The sequence below is a fragment of the Felis catus genome, chromosome C1 (assembly GCF_018350175.1).
Source record: "Felis catus isolate Fca126 chromosome C1, F.catus_Fca126_mat1.0, whole genome shotgun sequence".
In the NCBI taxonomy this organism is placed as follows: Eukaryota; Metazoa; Chordata; class Mammalia; order Carnivora; family Felidae; genus Felis; species Felis catus.
The window spans coordinates 73660321-73678345 of record NC_058375.1 but is presented as its reverse complement, the minus strand read 5'-3'; the positions used below and the strand labels follow the sequence as shown (position 1 = coordinate 73678345).

At 41.3% G+C, this 18025-nt stretch overlaps 2 long non-coding RNA genes across 2 annotated transcripts in view; one reads left to right on the top strand and one right to left on the bottom strand.

Moving 5' to 3' along the window:
- LOC109502437 overlaps positions 1–18025 on the bottom strand; it is a 75021-nt gene that overhangs the window by 24057 nt on the left and 32939 nt on the right. The window lies entirely within an intron of this gene.
- Positions 1224–9910, top strand: LOC102901024. The gene is made up of 4 exons (XR_440930.4): positions 1224–1401; positions 3434–3526; positions 3685–3792; positions 5691–9910. It is a non-coding gene; the product is annotated as an uncharacterized LOC102901024 (long non-coding RNA).

Here is an 18025-nt window from a genome sequence, read left to right as displayed (position 1 = left end):
ACTTATATTGCTAGAGTTACAAAACCTTGTTCAAATTTTGCTTAAAGATCTAATTTCTCTGACTTTCATGCTGCCAGAATGGTTCCCATGTTTTTGTTCTTGTATTCTCGCAAGATTCTCTAAGTCAAACAACTGCCTGGGAAGCCTGGTATCGGGACTCTGATTTAGATAATGGCATAATTCTCCAGAATACAGCCACAGGCCTGGCATTATTTTCAGCTGCCCACAACTGCTGTTCTCAGGGTGGGCGATGGCAGCTGGAAACGCAGCAACGCTGGCAAATAGGGATTTTTTTTTTCTCTCTCTCTGAAGGATGCTATCTATTCTGTCAGGATAGGATCAATTCCATGTAGCCGGATATATCAGGAGCATGCGCAGAAGGCACCTTACTGGCACCACTTTATTGTTTACTCCAGGGGCGTCTGGTGTCCCTTAAACATCGGCACACCACGCCCTTCCCCATGGGCAGCTGCCTTGATGGCCCAGCTCTTCATCTGGCTTTGGCTGCTCCAACTGTTCACATGTATTTAATGCTCCCAACAATGCTAAGAAAATAAGTCATATTATTATACCCATTTTACAGATGAAGAAATTGAGACTTAGATTAAGCAACTTGCCCAAGGACAAACCGACCGGAAAGCAAAGGAGCCATGGTTAGACCAGAACTTCCAAGCCTGTGTTCTTACGTATGTCGTTGTCTACTGACTCCTCTAGAAAAGGTAAGCACGCCTTTCACTTATATTCGTGTTTTGGAGTTTCCGCCAAAATGGCTATTTTTGACCTGAGACCTACAAACTCAGAGGCACTGACTGTGGGTCAATCATCCCACGGAAGCAGTGTGTGGGTGGCAGGAAGAACACTGGTCTAGAAGACCTGCTCTGTGCATCATGGTACCTGACACATAGTAGGTGCTCATCAAACACTCGTGAAATTGAGAACCACAAGTCAGTATGTACGTTTGGCCATGCCTTTCTCCTGGATGTTCAAGAGGGCACTCTAATTAAAGACCCCACGGTTCACGCCAGCATCTCAGGGGCTGCAAAACAGCGTGGTGTAGCATCAGAACTTCCCACCATTTACTGAAAACCCATTAAACTTCCTTCCGGTATAGAATTTTGGGGACAAGGATAACGTGGCAGCCTTTTGCTCAAAGTAGCCTCTGCCTTTAACTGCTATTTTGCTCAATTTGTCTTAACTTCTAACTTTGTCCCAGAAAAATCCCAAAGGAAATGAAATTAAGCTGTTTCCCAGATTCGCTCTTCAAAATTAGTCCTGGGCTGGCCTTCAATACTGCAAACACATTCTGTGTGGCCACAAGGGAGGACTGCATAGAATTCTTGGACCAACTACGAAGCTTTGGGGGCCTGACAAGCTGAGAAAGTGCGAGAAAAAATGACACAGGTGGGTGTTTTGCGCTAATTACTGCCTGTCTTGCTGGTCTGTCCAGGGACCGCCACCTCTTTCCCTTGCCCTTTGGTTTGTCCTCGCCCTTTCCTGCTCTTGGAAATAATGTCTATTTGCTGCCTCTGCTTGGATTTGGGGCTGGGTAAAGTTATCCACAATTACTAAATCAGGCCAAAGTTTTGCACAAGTGCCCAGGGACCATCGTCAAAGTCCCTGCAGTTTCCCAGTCCACATGGTCCCTCTCCATGGAGGTGGGAGGTGGCAAAGTTTTTACTTGACACTGTGGCCGCCTGCTGGGGTGAGTCATCCCTTTGGAGAGCCCATCTGTAAATGCTAGACTTCGGCAAGGACTTGGTTTTATCGTTTTCTTGGGAACAGAGGCGTTCAATTTTAAATCTGCATATTCATCATTCTGGAGAAATAAACACAGTATGAAACTAACTAAAAGATTTAATAGTCAACATTTAATAATTCCCCAGTCATATGCGGGACAAGATTTTGTTCTGAGGAGCTTTAACACGCCTAGGTACATAATTGTGCGGGCAACATTCAAGAAGGCTATCTTTCTTTCCCACAATAGATTTTCTTTCATTCTGTGTAGGTTTTCAACAGATTACCCCCAAGAGGAAAATCCTGCCTACTCTGTCTTTTCCTTATAGTGCTGCAGTCATGGTGTTTTAAGCATTGCTGGGAATTTCATTTGTATCTGAGTCTGTCTTATCTTTTCATCCTTAAAGTCAGCTTTTCAATGACGTTCTCTCTTTAAAAAAATTTAATGTAAACTAGAAGAACTACACCAGACGTGAGTCTTCATCTCGAGGCAGCCCTCTGTTTTGTTTCTTAGCCACACAAAGATTGCTTGGGCCCTGGGAAAATGTAGTCTACTGGTTTCAATAGAGACATTGAGAGAGGAAATTTTAGGAGTCAAACATCCTGAAACTTCCGGCCAATAAAAACGTGGATTTCACCAAGGCTTTAAAAAAAAAAAATGTTGAAAATTGGCGGACTTGGAGGCACTGTCCATGACCAAATTACATAGGTGCTAGTCACGAATGCCACTTCTTTTCCATTATACAAGAAATTAGCACACTCTAAAGCAATCCCTCCTGCATAGACATTATTCAGTAGTAACAAGTCCCAATGTGAAGATCCAGGTTTCCTTCTGTCTAATCATATGGCCATTTTCCCAACTGTTTCACACATGCTAATGGAGTGTGGCAAGTAAAACACATTTGGCTCCATATATGCGGTCCAACACGAAATGGCTTCGCAACCACGAGGCCCTAATCATTTTTCTCCTAATCTACCACTGCTCTAGGGGGCTAGTGTCTTCCCTGTCATGAGCGATTTCAGTACGCTGATCAGGCTGGACTTGACAGATTCTTTATCAATGTCAAGTGTCTTTTGTGGTTAAGTCCAGTAACGCTAAAACAAAACGCCTCATAGATATTAGATATATGGTGGCATTACAGAATTCTCTTGCAGGCAATATTTTTTGGTCAACCTATGAAAAGAAAAATGGAGTGAGGGCTAAAATCAAAGGAAGAGGCAGCAAAAGTCTTGGCAGTTATTTCTGTGAAAGTCAGACAATGTGACTGACATGGGGCCAATCACTCTCCCCTCCTCCACCCAAGTTAGAATAGAACAAAGAGAAATTGCCAACAAAGAAAGCAATGATCTAGGGGGAGGGGACTGAATCTCAATAGGTTTTTAATTTCGGGAAAAAGAGAAATATTGCAGAAAAACATGGGACCCCTGCACAGGCACACGCATACATCCATAAGTACAGGCCTACCTTTATCAGTTAAAATCATCTATTTTCCCCATGAATTTTTCTTCTGACTTGTGAAGTTAATCTGTGAGGCATCACTGACATCACCAAGTTGCCCAATATCTCACATTAGTGCAAACTGGCTTAGAAAAAAAATACAATCCAAGCATCTCTGAGTACAATAGAGACTCTGATCCTGGTGACGCTTGCTTTTGGTAAAAAGAGTTTACAGTGCTGTCTATATTGTGTCTTCTCCAGCAGTCTAGCTGTGACAACTTCATTACGAAGAATGTTCGCTTTCTCAGTTCATAACAGCGGCCATTCTACAAGCAAATTTTAAAAGACCCTCTCGTAAGTGTACAAAGTGAGGCCTGCCAATCCCCTCTCCCCCCACATAAAGAAAATGTCCCAACCACTTGCTAAATCTGGGGTGAATTGTGTTAATCCGATGTTTCAGAATACCACCGTCCGGAATAACATGGGCTACAAAAAGCCTCACTGTCTTTTAGAAACCTGCAAGCCAAGAATAACGACATCCTCATCAAAGATGTAGAAAGGGCTGCTCCGAGTGTTGTGGGTGCTAACCTGGAATCGTTATCTGTTACGCGAGCAAATCCGTAAGTTAGTGCAAATGAACACGACAGACTGCACACCCCAACTCCTCAGCCATAGGCTGCTCTTCTGAATTACACAGTTAGAGGCTAAAGCCATTTCAATACTTTATCTGATTCTTTTTCTTTTTGCACTAATTTAGAAAGTTGGTTCTTTAATGTAATTGAACTCACTGAAGCTAAAAATGTCCAGACCTTTTTAATAAGGTACCCTTCAATATTAAACTTTGGGGTCTGTTCTCTGCCCAAGGAGCACTTAACTCCCATTAGCACTAATGGCAGTTGTACAAACATTGAGTAGAAAATATATATCTCTTTGTCTCTTTGTACTGGGCTCCAAGTCAGGGAGGGGGGTAGGAGGGAAGAAGAGGAAAAACAACTTCGAGACTGAATAAAAGAGGTAACGTTGTTGGTTCATTTACAGAGATGAAATTAGTGCTGGGCACCCCCAAAGTCCAGGGAACACAGACTATTAATAAGTGAGATGAGAAAATTTCTAAATCATTTTGAATAATACCCAAACCATCTTTCCCCGAGAAATCTGTTTTCCCTCCGTCCCCAGCACATACATTAGACCCATTTTGCACTTGTTATGTACATAATGATTCTAGACAACATAAGACAATTTCATGATTTTTTTCTTATCATTTTTACTTATCTACCAGCGAGCCAATTTATGCAGCTTAAACCATTGCTAAAGAAGATGCATCAAAAATTGTCTGTAATCATTACGAATAATAGCGCAAAATGTTCACAAGAAGCTGTTTTCTTATCATATTTTCATTAAAACATCTTTTCACCTGCTTTGCTTTTCCCACGTCTGAAACCTGCATTGTAATCAGTCTTATTAACTGAGAACATAAATATGATTTATTATGGTCTGATAATGGAAGCTACGTGGACCCAGAGAAGGGCTATATTGTCCTTTGATAAAATGGCTCTTTTCTCTCAAATGGAGAGCTCTATCATGAGAACATGCAGAATGTAGTGAGTGATTATTTCCTCAGGGTGAGTGATGGCAAAACCCGACAGAAAATCTTCTTGTTGACCATGACAGCCTCAGAGGGTCCCCAAACCTCCCCGAGTTTGACAACCTGCAGACACTTTTGATGAACTGTATTCTTCTGTCAGAGACAGCCTGTCTGGGAGGAGAAAAGAGACCTTTATTGTCTGATCGGCTATTATTGTCTTGATCTTTTATAAGCAATCTCTAATGCGCATGAATATAATATCCTTTCACACAAGTGCCAAGCATAATAGAAATGTAGTTATAGGACCCTCCCCCTGGTTATGTAAATGTCCTTACACCATAATTAAGAGAGATGGTTGGTGACTGATAGGGCAAAGAAAGAGTGATCAAACTGTTTTCGCATTTCTCCCTATTTTAAAGACCTCAACCCAGGGTAAACAGCATTACTGGTAGATGCAGGGAACCAGGTTATTTCGAAGTCTTAGCCTAAAAGGAAAAATAGTTTTGAATTTGGTATTGGTGTTATATTTTTATTAAACATGCAAATGGCAGCTGGTTTTCAGCCAAAGTGATTACTATGCTGATATGACTTAGAAGAAAATGAGTATGCCTCTCAAAATACCTGGCTGAGGGTTACAGCAGGAACAAAGACCTATTAATAAGGAATGTACTTGCACAAATGGGTCCTCCAGTCCAAATAAAGTTCTCTAATAAATTTCCCTCTTATCCATTTCCAGGAGCCCAAATATGGCAAAAAAAAAATTTTTTTTTTCAATTAACAAATATATTTGCAGGCACAACTCTTGCAATAATTGGGCAATTAAATCTACTTCTTAATGTGGCCCTTGGGAGCCATCTCTATTTCTGAACTGTGAAGGATATTTCTAGATGGTGTTTGTGTGGATTTGGTGACAAAGGTTTTCTGATCTTCCAGATCAAATCCGACCAGACTTGCCGCCAGCAGGCCAGCCCATGGAAGCCAGTGGCTTGGTGCTCAACTTCAGCTGCTGGCAGAAAGGAGAAAAAGACATCACCCATCCGAAAAATTTTAATCCCCCAGCAAAATACAATACTCAATTTTTCATTAACCTTCTGACACCTGGACTCACAGAGTATCCCCACACTAATCACTAATGGGTTTTGCATTACCAATTAGTGTAGCAAATTCTCCAGCATTGGTGCCAAAGGGTTAATCATTAGTTTCACACCACTGGGTGGTCAGAGTCAGAAGAGCAGCCCCTGAACCCAAAAGAGTGGAGAGTGAGGGGCTGGGGGGTGGAGAGAGCTCTCATTATCAAGAAGAAACATGCAGCTCATAGGCATTGACCTCCATATCTCTCTCCTGGCATCTTGCCTCAAGGTGGATTTAAGTATTATACAAGTATGCACGTGTGCACACACATGCACACATGTTTAGACACAGTTCTGGGCCCAGAACAAATCACCAACCTAGCCAGTTTCTATTGAGTCTGTCCCATCAAAGGTAGATCAGGCCAGAGGAATTCTCTCTCTCTCTCTCTCTCTCTCTCTCTCTCTCTCTCAGCACCTCTGTCTCTTTGCTTCTCTAAGCAATGACTTTCCCATGGGAATGAAAAAATTTGCCATTTCAGAGGGAGCTGGGTTTTGAGAAGTGTTTGATCTCTCTTAAGAGATACTTCTCTGAAGTTCTGCCAACCCTCGATTATCTGTACAAATGAGGCTTACAGAAAGTATGGAAAGATTCGATTCACAGATAATCTTCAAACTCCGGTTTGGTCTATATCTTAGTTTCTTTCTGAACAAATTGTACCAGGGCAATTAACAAACAAAACTGATTGGATGTTTCCTTTCTCCTTTTATGGTCAATTTTGTGGATGTCAGCAGCATGAGGAAATTGTCAAAACACTGGCAAAGGGGAGAGAGGAAAGGGAAGAAACAAAATACCCAGATAGTCTGCAAGCTAGATAATCTGCTCCTGAATAATTGAGAAGAATCTAATTTCAAAGATAATAAAAGAAGGCTCAGAGAGCAATTCCATCTTGAAAATGCACAACCCCTTCCCCCTAACCCCAAAATAGCCGGTAGGAAAACAAATAAGTAAACAAGAAAACCGCAAGAAAAATTTGAACCTACTGTCCCCATCCACATTTTCCCTGATCTAATCTACATGTGTTCTAAGTTAAATTATATTCTAAAGAGGTGCAGGGCGGGGAGGAAGAGAAGGAAACACAGAAGACACTTCTCACTTGTGTCCCGTCTAGCTGTCTTGCTTTGTCGTCAGGTACTGAAAGCTAACACGGTTGCTTTCAAAACTATATGGTCTAAAACTTCCGAAAGTGACCCACTTCCACACTTCTCTCTCCTCTCTCTCTCTCTCTCTCTCTCTCTCTCTCTCTCTCCCCCCTTTTTTTTTTAGAAAACCCAACATTCAAAAAAAAGAACAGCAATGACTCAGCACTTTATTATTTATTTTTTAGTCCCAAAGTTTTGACTCCTTACACACACACACACACACACACACACAAAATGCTTATGCGCATTTGAAACTGAAATGGGAAACTTTGCCACACTCGATTCTCCACGGTGCTTCCACTCAAAGCCAGAATTTAAAACTTTTCAGTTAAGGGAAGAAAGACTCTTAATGAGCCTAATCATGCACATTATTTTGGCTGGAATCATTGACTGACTGCACTTACTTAGTTCTGCTTTAGAAATGAAAATCTAATAAAGTAACTGGCAGTTTAAATGTCACAGAAATTTTCTCCAACATCCCAACTGGAATTGTGAAAACAGGCTCAAATTCCTCTAATCTCTCTCTCTTTCACCTTCAAATGCCACTCTTCTAAACCAAACCATTTCCTAAGAAATAGCAGAACTCGGCTGGGTTCAGAGGTCGGGGCAAGGGTGGGGAGGAGGAAGACTCTTTCTTCAAGTTGGAAGGGATTTGCTTTTTTCCACACACTAAGGCAAGAAGGACCGGAATCTTGAGGCTGGGAGTGTTCTGCCTCTTGCAAGGGAATTCAAAGGAGTCATTGTATTTGATACTTTGCTTCCCAATTGGCCTCTGACAGCAACATCAGAAGCAACAGATACTTCAGTTCTACATCTGGAAAGAGGCATTTCTTTTTACAAAGAAAAAGAAAAAAAACCACTCCTAAAGACATTGAAGCCTAATTACTCTATATCCCATAATCTTAAAGATTGGGATCTCTCTGATACTATGTGATAACCCCTTGAGGAATGGGAGCAGCTCCATTAGGACTTGAACAGATAGCATCTCTATACTTTCCCCTCTATAAAACTAATATTCAAAATAAATATACTGGCTGGATGCTTTCGTTTCCCCTGCCACTGAATTGTAATGATCTTTGTGCAGGGTACAATACCATTTATTAAGGTATCAAGTAGACAATAAACTCTTCACTAAAATGTAACAGGGATTTTGTACAGGACTAAACGTTCAAGGAATCAGTTTAGGCTAATCACTGGCCCACTTGCTTTTCAAGAAGATGTATGCACCAAATCCTCATATTTGTGATGGAGACTTTAGAGTTCTGAATGGTGCTGAATGGTGCTTTAGAGTTCTGAACGGTCTATGGTGTAGACCATAGCATCATAAATTCATGCTAAGGAACAGAAAGTATTCTGAGCATCATGGTTACTACAGTCATGGTGGTTGGGACCACTACATAATATGCCCTGGAAGAAATATCCCCCATTTCTAGGGCTGCTGTGACCCAGAGATGAGCTAAAGAAAGGAAAAAAAAAAAAAGAGAGACAAAGGATGGTAGTAGCAATCTGGGAAGCACTGAGGGAGGTACAGGAGAGAGGGTGAAGCAGGAGAGAGGGCAGTAGTTGGTTTATGAAACCATTAGCAAGCATCATAAGAGAACAACAGACAACCACTGAGAAAGCATCCATTCCCGAATTTTAGTTATACGTGAAGACCCCTAGGTAATTTTGGTTGTTCTGTCAGCCAAGTCAAACCAGGCCTCTCAGAAGCCAATGGAAACGTCTCAGGTTTTCTCATTCTGCTATTCTGATGGAAATTAAACTTGTAAATCAATAACAAGACAGAACCAACTCTGTGTAAAAGCACTACTCCTTTATCCTCTATTCTCCAGCATTCTTGCCCAAATGATTTAAGATTCCCAAAGGCAAGTGAAAAGATTTAAGTTTGAGACTTGTTTGTAAAATTTCAGCTTAAGTCTCCTATTGAAAGAACATTGTAAAGTAGGCATGGAGGAAAAAAAATGTATGGCACTCATACACTCATGGGCTACTCCTCAAAAACTTTTGAAGTGACTGACATGGGCATCCCAGGGGAATCTCGGATTATACACATGACAAACATCAACAGACTTCTCCAATTTGCCCTTGTTCATCCTTTGCTGGCTCTCCTCCACCTCTGCCCTTCTCCTGGGCATCTTTTTTCCTTTTTTTTTTTTTTTTAATGTATGTCATCTGCTATTCTTTCCTCTAGATTTACCATCTGTTATTCAGCTTTATTTTTTCCTATTGTATATTTCTGTCACAACTTCTTTATTTTTATTATCCCACGATAAGCACTGCATTCCTCTAGACCACATGCACAACACTAAAGAAGTCCTCCAACTAACGATATTGATTCCCATTATGGAGACAGCCACTTTCCCCGGCTCTCAGTTGTCTTTCTCACTCTACCAGTTAAGACTTTCCACATCTTGAGCAAGATTAAGAAACGTGTGCTCATTGTTGGCCCCTTGCTGCTGCAGAAATGATGATGTTTGCTGAGAAATCTTGAAAAAAACACCAAGCAAAATGAGAGTATGACATTCCCAGCTAAGATCAGAACCCATACTTGGGAAGAGTGTCATCCAACCCCTGATGCTTGAACCTCAATCCTGAGACCCCAGGAGCACCCAGTGCATCCATGTTTCTCAAAAGACTTCAGTCTGGTTCTTGATTTTTAACTCCATACCTCTGCTTACTGAAAAATTAGACTGAAGCCTAATTTGGGGCAATCTCATTTCCTAGTGACTTTGCAGTCACTTACTCTTTTGAACACTTTTTTTGGGCTTTGCCAAAATCCTGCATTTTCATTCACTCCATTGTAAAGGCTTCTTTTCAGCTATAAAGTCTTATGTCAACAAAAAAATGGAAAAACATTCCATGCTCATGGATTGGAAGAACAAACATTGTGAAAATGTCTATACTACCCAAAGCAATCTACACATTTAATGCAACTCTTATCAAAATGCCACAAGCATTTTTCACAGAGCTAGAGAAAACAATCCTAAGATTTGTATGGAACCACAAAAGACCCCAAATAGCCAAAGCAACTCTGAACAAGAAAAGCAAAGCTGGAGGCATCATGATTCCAGACTTCAAGCTATATTACAAACCTGTGGTCATCAAGACAGTATGGTACTGCAAAAAAAACAGACACTCAGATCAATGGAACAGAATAGAAAACCCAGAAACGGAACCACAACTATATGGTCAACTAATCTTTGAAAGAGCAGGAAAGAATATCCAATGTAAAAAAAAGACAGTCTGTTTTCAACAAATGATGTTGGGAAAACTGGATGGCAACATGCAGAAGAATGAAACTGGACCACTTTCTTACACCATACACAAAAATAAGTTCAAAATGGATGAAAGACCGAAATGTAAGACAGGAAACCATCAAAATCCTAGAGGAGAACACAGCAACCTTTTTGACCTCGGCTGTAGCAGCTTCTTACTAGACGTGTCACTGCAGGCAAGGGAAATAAAAGCAAAAATGAACTATTAGGACTTCATCAAGATAAAAAGCTTCTGCACAGTGAAGGAAACAACAAAATTAAAAGGCAACCTACAGAATGGGAGAATATATTTGCAAGTGATATATCTGATAAAGGGTTAGTATCCAAAATCTATAAAGAACTTATCAAACTCAACACCCCCAAACCAAATAATCCAGTGAAAAAATGGGCAGAAGACATGAACAGGTATTTTTCCATAGAAGACATCCAGATTCCTAACAGACACGTGAAAAGATGTTCAACATCACTCATCATCAAGGAAATACAAATCAAGACCATGATGAGATACCACCTCACACCTATCAGAATGGCTAAAATTAACAACACACAAGAAACAACAGGTGTTGGCCAAGATGTGGAGAAAGAAAAAGAGTTCTGCACTGTTGGTGGGAATGCAAACTGGTGCAGCCACTGTGGAAAACAATATGGAGGTTCCTCAAAAAGTTAAAAATAGAACCCCACGATCCATCAATTGCACTACTAGGTATCTACCCAAAGGATACAAAAATACAGATTCGAAGGGATACTTGCACTGTGATGTTTATCATTATCAACAATAGCCAAACTGTGGAGAAAACCCAAATGTCCATTGACTGATGAATGGATAAAGGAGATGCGGTATAAATACACACACACACACACACACACACACACACACACACACACAAAATGGAATATTACTCAGCCATCAAAAAAATGAAATCTTGCCATTTGCAATGATGTGGATGGAGCTAGAGTGTGTTATGCCAAGTGGAATAAGTCAGAGAAAGACAAACACCATATGATTTCACTCATATGTGGAATTTAAGATGAACACATGGGAGGGGAAAAAAAAGAAGAGAGAGGGAAACAAACCATAAGAGGCTCTTAATGATAGAGAACAAACTGAGGGGTGATAGAGGGAGATGGGTCAAGGGTTGGGCTAGAAAGGTGATGGGTATTAGGAGGACACTTGTTATGATGAGCACTGTATATAAGTGATGAACCACAGCATTCTACTCCTAAAACCGATATTGCACTGCATGCTAACTCACTAGAATTTAAATAAAATTTCAAAGGAAACAAAATACAAAAACTTCTAGGAGGGTGATGTCATTAGAGTGATAAAGAAAAGAACAAAGGCAGAGATTGTATCTGCTTGGTTTACTGATGTACATCCAGTACCTAGAGCAGGAACTAGATCATAGTAAGCTAAATCAGTACCTGTTTAATGAACATGCACGAGTTGTTCATGAGCATGAGGGACAAGACCAGTCTTAAAGGAGGAAAGGATGCATGTTTGTTGATATGGTAAATAAACTTCCATCCCCCCCCACCTGAGGATTTAATTTTTCTTTAAAAAAATTTTTTTTAACGTTTATTTTATTTTTGAGACAGAGAGAGCATGAACGGGGGAGGGGCAGAGAGAGAGGGAGACACAGAATCAGAAGCAGGCTCCAGGCTCTGAGCCATCAGCCCAGAGCCTGACGCGGGGCCCGAACCCACGGACCGCGAGATCGTGACCTGGCTGAAGTCGGACGCTTAACCGACTGCGCCACCCAGGTGCCCCTAATTTTTCTTTAAGATATAACTGACAAACCATAAAATTCACCCTTTTAAAGACTATAAATCAGTGGTTTTTAGTAAATTCACAGAGTTGTGCTACCATCCCCACTAATTCCAGAATATTTTCATCATTTCAGAAGGAAATCCCACACTCATCAGCAGTCATTTCCCATTCCTCCTTACCCTCAGCCCCTGGCCACCATACCCTACTCTTGGTCCTCATGGATTTGCCTATTCTGGATATTTCAAATAAATGGAATCATACAATTAAAAAAAAGACTTACATCAATTAAAACTATATTTTTCATCTTCTTGGAGGCTTCGCACTGGCAATTGACTGTGTGATTCCATATGCCATGGTGAGTGATCTCTCAGCCATAATCACAGCCTCAGGAGCACATCATTCCCAGCACCACATTTTTTTTTTTTACAAGTGTGAAAATATTAAAGTAAAATGTTCTGCAACAGAGTATCTTTGTGTGCTAATCATCCAGTATAAAGTTAAAAAGGTACAAACCTCATTCATGTGACAAAGATTTTAAAGAGGAATGAAATCAAAAGCATGGGGAGGAACATTCTGTCCTGGGACTGTCATTCAGGTGCGGTCAGACAATTCTTGTTGATTCCTGCTCATGGAGGGAGCATTAGCCAGAAAAAGCCAAACCTTTAGATTCCACTCTTACACAATCTTTTCTGGGACTATTGACAGCAGAATCCAACCAGTGAGAGATCATCTGTCCCAATACACAAATGCACATCATCTGATGGACACGTTAAGGAAGCCTCACAAAATGAGGTGGACGGACAGTAGAGAAAAAGAAAAATCACAAGTCGAGTACCCCACACTGGGGAGTCCAACAGTCATGATGACATGAAACTCAATTCAAACCACATAAACATAAAATGGCAATCTCTTGCCCATGTAACTGGGAAGCCAAGATGAAGTCTAGCTTCAGATGTGGCTCACCCAGGTGCTCAGACAGTGTGGTCAGAAACCGATTTCTTTTTCATTATCTCTTACCTCTACCTTATTCTGTGTTAGTTTTAGTTTCTACCTGGTGGTAAAGAAAGTCATCAGCAGCTCCAAGCTTACACTGACCTTTACCAAGCCGTCCTAGGAAAAAATACATATACATGTCTATTTCCCAGAAATTATATCAAATCTGCCAAAGGACTCTTAAGAGTGCTACTTGGATCACTTGCTGATTGAGGAGCCTGACCATTTGACTGGCAGCCTTACCAGAGTCATGAGCAATGTGGGTAGGGTAGATCTCAAGGAAAAAAGGCTTTTATCAGAATAAAGAAGAATGGAGGCTGAGTAGTCCAAGGCAGATGTCCTTCAAGCGATGCTTTTCCTGTCACTTTGAACCTAAATCACTTGTGAGAGCCTTTGGCTCTCATTAGCCTCCCCCGGTCAATGGGAAAGTAGTGTCTCACCTTGCTCCAAGTTGCTGCAGCGTTTTTTGTTTTGTTTTACTTTGCTTTGCTTTGCTTTGTTTTTGTCTGAGAACAGACTTCAGCACCTTATGAGCCCCAACTACATGGATGAATAAGATCTACTCAGCAGCTTGCAATGATTCCTTTATTGCCATTACCGACCATCATGTAAATAAGCAGTTACTGGCTTAAGAACTCACCATTTACTCAATAACCCTTGATGGGAACTATGATCCCTTTACACACTGTTATAGAAGTACATAATTATAGACTTTTCAAATGGGTATTTCTTTTAGGCATTTGCCTGTAATAGCTTCTTCAAAGCTGTTAAACTTTTTTCATGTGAAGACCCAATGAGAAAATATTTAGTTCACTCCTCATTGACCTAATAGAGAACAAACTCATCTTTAAGATGGTGTTAGCTTCCTGCCAAGAACACATGGACAGCCTTGTAAAAAAAAGGTCTGGCTTGGGCTATTTGGGAAATCACATTGCTATTAGGTCATACTCACCTCGTTTAGTAATTAAATATTGACACTAACTCATCATTGGTCATTGTTTCTACAGTCCTTTCTAAAGGAAACCTTGTCACATCCACTTGTCCTGAATTTATTAATATCCAGTGAGGGTCCTATAAAAGTAAAAATCCAGGTAGATCCCCTGACTTCAACCTATTTATTCCGTTACTGAAACACAGAGCATAATTCTTTTTTTGTGTGTGAGTTATTGCTATTAATGTCAATTTATTTTCTCAGAGGTTGTTGGGGTACAGTGACAACCACACTATACAAATGCCAATGCTCCACTAAACAAACAAAGAAAGATCATAGCTAGGAAAAGGATAAGCTGGGACCTATTCAATGGTGTTGAGGTTGCTTTCCGCGTGAGAGGGTGATTGGGCAGTAATGGTGGCCCAAACAGGAAGCAGCGGTGCTGTAGGGAAGGCTCTAGACTTCATGGGGACTCTAGAGCCTTGGGAAAGAGCAAGGTCTCAGGAGCCTCACCGACATTGTTGACATCTCAGAGAAGACGAGAATGGACCTCAGATTTAGAAGAAATAGGCATTACTCTACACAAATTGATTTAACACCTCCCACAGTCTCTAGAACAGGAATAACTTGAGATTTCCAGAGCCATGCCCAGTGCCAACAGGTCCGAGTCACATTTGTCCCATAGCCTCCAGTGCATAAAGGAGCAGAGGGCTCACCTGCTTCTTCTAGTTCAGAGCATAATTCCTAATTAATGGACAGTAAGTTTTTTAGGTGTATTAAATAAATTGGTCCTACCAAGGAAACCACAGAGATCATTGAGAGATACCTGCTGAGGTCGTGAGCTCAATAAAATTCTGTGATATATGTTGCAGTGCAATCCATACGTCTAACGCGATCATGATATGTAATCTCTATCACATACAAAAATTATTGGCAAACCAGGGTGCCCGGGTGGCTTAGCTGGCTAAGCATCTGACTTTGGCTCAGGGCATGATCTCACAGTTCGTGTATTTGAGCCCCACACCGGGCTCTGTGCTGACGGTGCGGAGCCTGGAGCCTGCTTCGGATTCTGTGCCTCCCTCTCTCTTTCTGCCCCTCCCTGCTCATGCTCTGTCTCACTCTCTCAAAAATAAATGAACTTAAAAAAAAATAGAAAAACTTATTGGTATATCATGTTCATTCAAGTGGGTCTTAAGGATATAATAGTGAAATTTAACTTGCTTACTTCAAATCAAGACACTGCCAAGTGTTCACAACTCTAGGTAGTGCTAGGTGCTAGGCTAAGTGAGGGAGATACAAAGATAAAGTTTATTTTCTTGCTTGCTTACTTACATCAGGATTTTATGTTTACTAGCCCCATGTCCTAGCATTCTCACTCTCTCCTGTCTTCACCACTTAAAACTTCTCCCTCAGTCTCAGATACATGCAGCTCCTTTTTCAGCTTTCTACCTTTGCATAAACAGCTTCTTCTGATTAGAATCCCCCTCCTTTCTTCCACCTAGACCTTACGAAAATGCCATATTCTCAAAGAAACTTCCCTAATTCATCTAGGCAGAGCTAGCCACATCCTGTCTCTGTTTCTGAAGCACATTCTACAAACACCCATTTGTACCATACGCATTTGTTTATATGTTTTCTCCCTAGTATACTTGTGAACTCTGTAAGGGTCAAGGTTATGTCTGATTCACAGCTGTCTCTTTAGGACCCTTGCAGAGCACAAGGTACAAACAAGTCTCTAGTAAAATGCTGAGTGATGGTCATTTATTTGACTGCATTCCTTCTGCAGAGAAAAGCAATGTTGCGCCCACTGAATTTCTGCTGTTTGGGTCTCATAGGCTACTGGGAAAAGAGATATAGAAGCATAAACAGGACTAGATGAACTCAGTCAATGCTGATAGAGAGTCAAGAACAAGCAATGGGTGGGAGGGGACTTGGAGGTATGAGGGAAAGAGGAAGGAAGAGTGGGAGAGAGGGAGAGAGAAGTGGAGAGAGCAAGTGAGAAAGACGGAGTGAGGCATTGCAGAAGCAGAAGGATGGCATTAGCTGAAGGGAAGATGAACGGAGTGTGAGGGAAGGAGAAATACTGGAACTCTGAGGGGAAGGAGCTTGGGGGTGGTGTGAACTGCAAGGGTTAAGACACAATGACGCCATGTCAGAAAGGGAGGCTGGAGTAGGACCGAGAGTTTGGATGGCCAGGATGAGCAATCTGCATTTTGGACTCGGCAACGGTGCAGAGCTGAGGAGAAGAGAGAGTGACATGGAAGCCTCTGGTTCCACCTGGGCTTTGGTAGACCAATGAGGAAGCTATCAAGACTTGGTCTCCAATGCTGCAGAACCAAAAACTCACAACACACCCTGCAAGAATCTAATCTCTCGGTTAATTTTAGTGAAACACAGGTCATCCTGGATGCACCCGATGGGAGAACAACTTGCTGGAGATCAGTCCTGGCATTCGTTGTCTCCAGATCCTCAAGCATGCCAGGCACTTGCTGAATCCTCTGCCTGGGACTCACTTATCCCTGGGCATTCTCATGGCATTCCCTTCCACCATTAAGGTCGCTGCTCAAATATCATCTTCACAGAGAGGCTTTTCCTAAGTGTCATGTCAAAACAGCGCCCCATCACTCTACCCTTTTGTCCTGCTTTATTTTTCCTCAAAGCGCTATTGACCACCTGACATCATATTATACGTCTATTTGTCTATGCCCTTATTGCCTATATTCTCCAATATAGAGATTGTCAAAGTTTCTATAAAGAGCTAGATAGTAAATATTTTAGAATTTGTAGGGCATGTTGTCTCTGTAGTAACTACTCAATGCTGCCATTGTAGCATGCAACTAGTCATAAATAACTCATAAATAAATGAACATGGTTGTGTCCCAAATATCTTAACTTTTAAAAATAGGCTGTGGCCACATTTGCCCATGAGTCATAATTTGCCAATCCCTGCTTCACTAGAAAGTTCCATGAGGTCAGTAATACTGTTGATCTTGCTTACTTGTGGATTTCCAGAACTTGGCACATAGTAGGCACTCAGTAAGTGATCTTTAAAGAATACATGAATGAACGGAGTCTTATGGAAAACAGAAGTGTAGGAATACTACACTTGTGTGAATGTATATATATTCCCTTTGTGATGGTTAATTTTATACATCAACTTGGTTGGGCCATAGTGTCTAGAAATATAATCAAACATCATTCTGGATGATTCTGTGAGAGTATTTTGCGATGAAACTAACATTTAAATCAGTGGACTCTGACTAAAGCAAATTGCCCTCCATAATGGAGTTGGCCTTACCCAATCAGTTGAGGAACTGAAGAGAACAAAAGAATAACCTCTCTCGATCAAGAAGGAATTCTGCCTGCAAATGGCCATTAGACTTGAACTGCTGTATCAATTCTTCCTTGGTCTCCAGCCTGCTGGTCCATCCTGCAGATTTTGGACTTGCCAGCCTCTGTTATCATGGATTACGCAAACCAGTCCCTTAAAATACACACACGTGCACGCGCACACACACACACACACACACAGAGATACACACAAACTCATCCTATTGGATCTGTGTCTTTGGCTAATAAACATAAATATACAGCATATTTACCCCATTGGCAAAGTAGGGAACCAGTTGGTTCTGTAGAACTGGAAGACTTCAGCTCAAATCATTGTCATATCAGAGCTTTCAGGGATGCCCTATGGTCTTCAGGAAAACATTCCTCAGGACTAAAGAACTTTCTGAGCCTGGTTTCCACTCATCTCCACTTCTACATCCAGTCAACTTGGGTGTGCACTGTACATGAGAGCCATATAACACTACTCACAGCTCCCTGGAGGTCAAGCTCTGTCAAGTTTCTAAGCCTTTGCATATGCCATGCCCTCTGTCTGAAACACCATCCCACTACATTTTCACCTGGCTAATTCCTATCCATTCTTCCACAGTTCCCCTTGAAGCCCCCATAGGAAAGGGGTAGGTGCCTCTCCATGTTGATTTGCTTCTTTCCCCCTAACTGGCATGAGCTCCAACCTCCTTGAA